At 41.9% G+C, this 7,296-nt stretch overlaps 1 non-coding gene across 1 annotated transcript; it reads left to right on the top strand.

The window, feature by feature from the left end:
* Positions 1–2,269: 2,269 nt before the first annotated feature.
* On the top strand, positions 2,270–2,344 carry Trnal-caa (transfer RNA leucine (anticodon CAA)). The gene has a single exon. It is a non-coding gene; the product is annotated as a tRNA-Leu (tRNA).
* Positions 2,345–7,296: the final 4,952 nt, after the last annotated feature.

The raw sequence follows: 7,296 nt of genomic DNA, 5'->3' as shown, positions 1-7,296 counted from the left end.
TTCCTCGGGAGTGCCACAAGGATCAGTCTTAGGACCACTTTTGTTTTCTTTATATGTCAACGATATTTCATCGGTTCTGTCCTCCTGTAAATATCATTTCTATGCCGACGACCTCCAGCTCTACCTAAGCGTCAGACCTGAAGATGTAAACACTGCAATCGCTCAGATGAATGATGATCTGTCTTCAGTAGTGACATGGGCGAAAAACCTGGGGCTTAAACTAAATGCAAAAAAGACGCAAGTAATCTTAATAGCCCATCAGAAATTAATAAGTTCAGATTTCCGCGAACGGCTACCTCCTATTCTGCTCGACGGTACTCCAATACCATATCAGAAAACAGTGAAGAACTTGGGTGTAACTTTGGATGAGCATCTCAACTGGGCGGAGAATACAGTCGCAGTGTGCCGAAAGACGTCTGCTTGTCTCTATGCTCTCAAAAAGTTTCGGAACATATTTCCACAGGACTTGAAACGCCAGCTCGTGCAAGCACTCGTTCTACCGAACCTCCACTATTGTGTTGTGATTCAACAAGGCATGAGCAGTGAAAACAAAAGACGGCTAGAGCTAACCATGAATGCCTGTGTGCGTTACACCTGCAACATTCGCCGATACGATCATGTTAGTGCTTCATACTCCCAGCTAGGGTGGCTGCGGCCGGACAAATTGCGCGACTACCACACTCTATGTCTACTCCACCGACTCCTCGAGGCGCAAACACCCCAGTACCTTGCTTCAGAGATTAAAAACCTGTCATGTCATCATAATCGAAACACGAGGTCACTCTTATTTGGTATCCTAACTGTGCCCACTCACAAAACAAAAACTTTTGCAAACTCCTTCTCAGTTGCCGCTGTCCGCCTCTGGAACAAACTGCCCCTTACCTTGCGCAAAATTCAATCTCCTGCTGCTTTTAAGAAGAAGTTGAAGCATTTCCTACTATCATCCTTATAAAGTTCTCCACAAAATTTATGTACAAGGACAATCCCTTCATCTGTCAAATAGCAAAGCTAGCGTCTCCTATGTTGCTCCTGAGATGCCTTCCTCTTCATCTATCTCTATTAGCCACGCAATATTCTTTTCCTTTATATTTCCTTAATTATGTTTCATCATGTCTCTCTATTCTTCTCCTCCCTTCACCATGAGTCTCCCTCATACTCCCTGCTGCCAGCACTCCTATCTCAAATCTGTCTGTTCAATAATGTCTAATTATAACAGTACTTGTGATCTAAGAATATAAACTCTATATGTATGTATTTTTCCAGGTGTACCTTTCAAATTGTTTATTTCACTTTTTGTACTAGATGTAGTTTAACATGCCTACTAAAACATATGAATGTAAAATAAGTAGAATGCCTGGTTAGATGTAAGAGAGGGCCTGATGGCCCTAATCTTGCCAGGTTAAATAAATCAATAAATAAATAAATAAAAAAAATAAATAATTACTTTGTATTTCGTAGTATAAAATTAATGAAAAATTAATATTTGGTTATTATGTTGTTGTGTGAATAAATGGGAATGAATGAGAGTATGCATGTGGGACATACGTTAAAACTAAATATTATTTTCTGCAAAACTTGTCGAAATGGGACCATGGGAAAGATGTATTGTACCCAAGTTGCTGATGACGTATGTTGACGTGTGCGCGCTTACTTCAAGATTGTTTCTCATTTCGATATTTTCTATTAAACATTATATTAATATTTGCGTTTTCGAATGACGTAAATAACTTTCTGAATAGTGATGGGCTTAGGCAAGTTCTGCAGCGAGAATCATCTAGAAGGATCATTCAGATTGGTCAGTCAGACTGATCAGCCAATCAGAATTAAGAGGTTCCTGCGTACTGAAAGTAGATAGACAGAGAGTGACGTAGCATCGGGAGAGTCGCTCGCTAGCCATCGAATGTGAAAGGTCATGTTCGATGTCACGGTGAAAATTATGTGAAAAATGAATTGTTGAGTTCGTTGCGCTTAGGACTAGTCGTAACGCAGGAGATTTCAGGTTACGAACAATTTGAGTAAAACTTCCTGGCAGATTAAAACTGTGTGCCCGACCGAGACTCGAACTTGGGACCTTTGCCTTTCGCGGGCAAGTGCTCTACCAACTGAGCTACCGAAGCACGACTCACGCCCGGTACTCACGGCTTTACTTCTGCCAGTACCTCGTCTCCTACCTTCCAAACTTTACAGAAGCTCTCCTGCGAACGGATAGCTTCTGTAAAGTTTGGAAGGTAGGAGACGAGGTACTGGCAGAAGTAAAGCTGTGAGTCGTGCTTCGGTAGCTCAGTTGGTAGAGCACTTGCCCGCAAAAGGCAAAGGTCCCGAGTTCGAGTCTCGGTCGGACACACAGTTTTAATCTGCCAGGAAGTTTCATATCAGCGCACACTCCGCTGCAGAGTGAAAATCTCATTCTGGGAATTTCAGTAAAGTTTGATTTGTTTGAGTCTATTGGTTGAAGAGTTATGAGCGTGTGAGATTTCGGCCTCGATTGAAAATTCTGTGTGGCATATTCTGCATTTCATTATGGAATATTTGGCGAGCATTTCTTTCATAAAAGCCCACTGATAAGACCGAATGTGAAACTCACTTATAATTGCGGATCAGTGACTGTGAGATCACGTATTCAGTCAGGTCGGACTGATACAGAATCTGGCTGTTTTTGCGTGTGAAACCTGTAGTTTTGACTGTGAATTGTGACTGATAGCATCGTATATCTCTAAATAAGGACTCGGTAGCCATTTCCCTCTGTTTTCTAAGCAATAAACATACTAGTCTTGGAACTTTAGGACGCTTAAAAAATGGTTCAAATGGCTGAAGCACTATGGGACTTAACATCTGAGGTCATCACTCCTCTAGACTTAGAACTACTTAAACCTAACTAACCTAAGGACATCACACACATCCATGCCCGAGGCAGTATTCGAACCAGCGACCGTAGCAGCAGCGCGGTTCTGGATTTAAGCCCCTAGAACCGCTTGGCCACAGCGGCCGGCTTGGACGCTTATTTCAGTCAAATATACACCATATTACCGCCAGAAATCTTGATAAATATGAACTTGCAGGAATTGTTTTTCTCTACTATAGTTACGTCGCCTTAGCAGGGTAGGTATTAGGTGGCATTTTTCTTCAACGCTGCTTTTTAGCTGCCTAGTAAGTACCTACGATTGCAGAGTGAAGTAGCATCGAGCGGAAGCTGTACTGAGGTAGGTGGACATTATAATACGAGCCGCACGAGGGACGAACCGACCCCACCACGCCGCCAGGTGTCGAAGTTGAGTGATTGTAGGATGATACAAGACGACTTAGACAAAATTTCCAGTTGGTGTGATGAATGGCAGTTAGCCATAAATGTGCAAAAATTTAAGTTAGTATGGATGAGTAGAAAGAACAAATCTTCAATGTTCTGATATAGTATTAGTAGTGTCCAGCTTGACACAATCAAGCCGTTTAAATATCTGGGCGTAACGTTGCAAAGCGATATGAGATGGAATGAACATGTGAAAACTGTGGTAGGGAAGGCAAATGGTTGACTTTCGGTTTATTGGGAGAATTTTAGGAAAGAATGGTTCACCAGTAAATGAGACCGTATATAGGACGCTGGCAGGACCTGTTCTTGAGCACTGCTCGAGTGTTTGGGATCCGTACCAGGTCGGATTGAAGGAAGACGTCGAAGCAGTTCAGAGTCGTACTGCTAGATTTGTTACCGGTAGGTTCGAATAACACGTAAGTGTTACAGAGACGCTTCGGGAACTCAAATGGGAATCCCTGGAGGGAAAGCGACGTTCTTTTCGGGAAACACTATTGGGAAAATTTAGGGGAGCAGCATTTGAAGCTGACTGCCGAACGATTCCACTGCCGCCAACATATATCGCGAGTAAGGACCACGAAGATATTTTGCGAGAATTTAGTGCTTACACGGAGGCGTTTTTTCCTCACTCTATTTGCGAGTGGAACAAGGAGGGGAAATAACAAGTAGTGGTCCATGGTACCCTCCGCCACGCACCTTACGATGGCTTGCGGAGTGTTTATGTAGATGCAAAACAACCGTAGTGCTGGCAGTCTCCTTAGTAGACATCTTGGGCCACCTAATGGTTGTGCCAATAACCCATCATTTGTTACACTTTATCCACAACATGTGGTGCTTTCCAGTTACGTTGTTTATATTTGTAAACCCTAGGACTTTCGTTAGATCTATAACCCTAATTTTTTTTACTTACCGTTTTCTCGAAGCTTGACAATAAGTTCTTAGTAATCATGTGGGGAACCATGCACACTTTATTGTTTAGGGTCAATTGTCACTTTTTGCACCGTGAAAATATACTTTTAACTTAATTTTACAATCTGCTTTGCTCTTCTGAGGAGTTAACTAGACAATTGCTTTACTTGCTACAAATGCAAGGGAAATGTTCTGTCTGCTAAGTAGCTTATATGTATTAGAAACAGCGGAAGGTCTACATATCTTTACTTTCGGAACACAGTCGTCACTTCCGTTTCACTACGTGACATCCCATCAGTTGGTGTGAAGTGTGACCTTTCAAACAGAAATCGTGAATGCAGTTGCACAACTGAGACGATAGTCCATAGAAAAGCAATGTGGTTGGAAGCCGCTTGTGAGGACTGATATCAAAAGTTTTTTTGGAACTCTATATTACGGAATCAATTTGAGAGCCCCTATATATAATACGTAATGCGACTAAAGTGCCAGCTATATCTCACAATAGTGATGCTTCCCAAATTCAAGCTGGTTTCATGTCAATAGATAATAGATTTGGGGGTATTTCATAACACTGGAACAAAGTATTTGTTCACACGTCCTGCTACATGTCGATGTCAATGAAATGGATCTGTAACTCAGTGGATTACGTTAATTTTCTTTCGTATGTATTAAAATGGTCTGTGCAACTTTCCATTCTTCTCCCTAATCATAAATACTGGAGCACTCGTCATGACGTCGTAGGAAAAGTAATTAACCACTGCGTCGTTGATGCACAAAATGCACTCCTGAATTGTTAGTCCAACTCAAGAAAGACTTTGCCTGTAGAAACATAATTGTCCTGATTCGACTATGATAGGTTCATGACAACATAGTGAAATATGTCTGGTGACGCTTTGATAGTTTTGTTACTTACTGAAAAGACAGAGATTTATCTTGCAAGATTCACTTGATATATTCGTGGTATAACAATCAAAGATTCTGAATGAATTCCACTTTGGTGTGTCATTGACTTATCAAATATATGTTTACAGACAGGGAAATTACTTTCATGCAACAACTCCAACTACTGTTGTTATCTACATTGGAAATTATCTGTATCAGCCATCAGAAGGACAATGAGGAAGCGATGAACGCTGCAGTTGGTCGCTTGCTCCATGAAAATGTCGACACACTGTAAGGAGTAAGAGGCAGTAGCTCTCAGTTCCGAAACGTCGCGAGAGTAGCATTTTAGTTCCTCTGTGACAGAGCTACAAACAGCTATATCGAAATCACAACGACGTCTTTAGAAAGTTTGTCATCATAAAACATCTAGCTACGTTCAGTAATCAGTAGCTAGACAGGTAAGAAACACAATATCACTACAGAACTGCCACAGAAAACACACAAATGTGTAAATGAAATCGTATCACTGAATTTTCTGTTAGCCGTGTATCTTTCAGCAACTACTCTCACAGTCACATTGTTGTATTTACGTTGTAGTCCGGTAAAGCTACTTGAGTATGACAAAAGGCTTCACGTTTAATTAAGATAGCCATTAGTTGTATGATATTATGATGAGACACCAGTTGTATTATCGTAGTGCATATTAATAACGTTTCCCATTAGGTTATTAAACAAAACAGACAAAAATATCACAGAAATTGTCAACAATATATTAAACCTTGTTATCGAAAACCGTATGATGATGCGCATGTAGTTTTTCGATCCGATGCATGCAGCCACTTGCTGTTTCTGAGATAAGCTACGTTTAAAGTGCAATCACCAAAACAAAACAAACAAAAACGAACAAACGAAACAAAAACTAATTTTCTTGGTGGTTGATCGAAAGGGCCGAGAAAGGAAACCACATGCGTCTGCCAGATTGGGAGACGTGCGGTATATGTGTTTGCCAACCAAACACCTTGGTGCTGTCTTCCAGGTCGCATTTGTTGCTCTGCGACTGCAAGGCTCCTCATTTGTTAGCAACAAGTGTCAACGGCAAAGAACACATCCCTGTGAAGCAGTTCGTAACACAAAACACCTTTTTGTGCCATACGATGTATATAAATAACAATACATTTTGTGAATGTATACAGGCCATTGTTTGAGACAATGTTTGTTATGGCATACCCACTATTTTCTCCTTATGAAGTTACCATTCAGTACTTAAAATCTCCATCAGGCTGCACTGATTTATACTTACCGTGGCGTTCTTAAATCTACACTGGTGTCCAAAATCAAGGCACAAACGGACATTTTGTAAGGTAAAGTAGAAACAATGTAAAGAATACAGAACATAAACAACTGCAACATGCATAACGGTAGCCGGCCGGGGTGGCCGCGTGGTTCTAGGCGCTATAGTGTGAAGCCGCGCGATCGCTACTGTCGCAGGTTCGAATCCTGCCTCGGGCATGGATGTGTGTGATGTCCTTAGGTTAGTTAGGTTTAAGTAGTTGTAAGTTCTAGGGGACTGATGACCTTAGAAGTTGAGTCCCATAGTGCTCAGAGGCATAACGGTAGACAAAAATGTTCTTAGTTTTTTGCAACATAACGGATTTGCACACACATTCCGACAACTGGCTAATGTGCTCACTGTGGGATGTGACCACCTCTGGCAGCAATACAGGCCTGACATCGACGGGGCATGCTGTGAATGATATCCTCAGTTTGATGTTGAGGCAATAACGCCAATTCTTCCTGCAGAGCTGCTCGCAATCTTGGGGAGTGGTTGGTGGATGCTAACGTGATGCAAGTCGTCTCAGTAAAGCATCCCAGACATGCTCTATGGGATTCAAATCGGGAGAGCGAGCAGGCCACGCCACGCGTGGAATATCTTCTGTTTCCAAGAAAACATCAACCATACTCTATGAGGTCGAGCGTTATCGTCCATCAATACGAAGACTGGGCCCACAGTACCTCGCAACAACCGCAGACGAAGTCTCAAGATCTTGTCACGATACCTGACAGCAGCTAAACCTTGCCGATTCACCCATACAATTTCATAAAGAGGGGTTCGAGTGGAAAACATAATCCTAAACATAATCCCTGCCCACAACATTAGGGGATCTCCTCGATATCGGTCTCCTTCCCCAGTGTTTGCTTCC

The sequence above is a fragment of the Schistocerca nitens genome, chromosome 3, assembly GCF_023898315.1.
Source record: "Schistocerca nitens isolate TAMUIC-IGC-003100 chromosome 3, iqSchNite1.1, whole genome shotgun sequence".
Classification (NCBI taxonomy): Eukaryota; Metazoa; Arthropoda; class Insecta; order Orthoptera; family Acrididae; genus Schistocerca; species Schistocerca nitens.
Note: the sequence above shows the minus strand (reverse complement) of the source record. Positions and strands in the feature narration are given on the sequence as shown.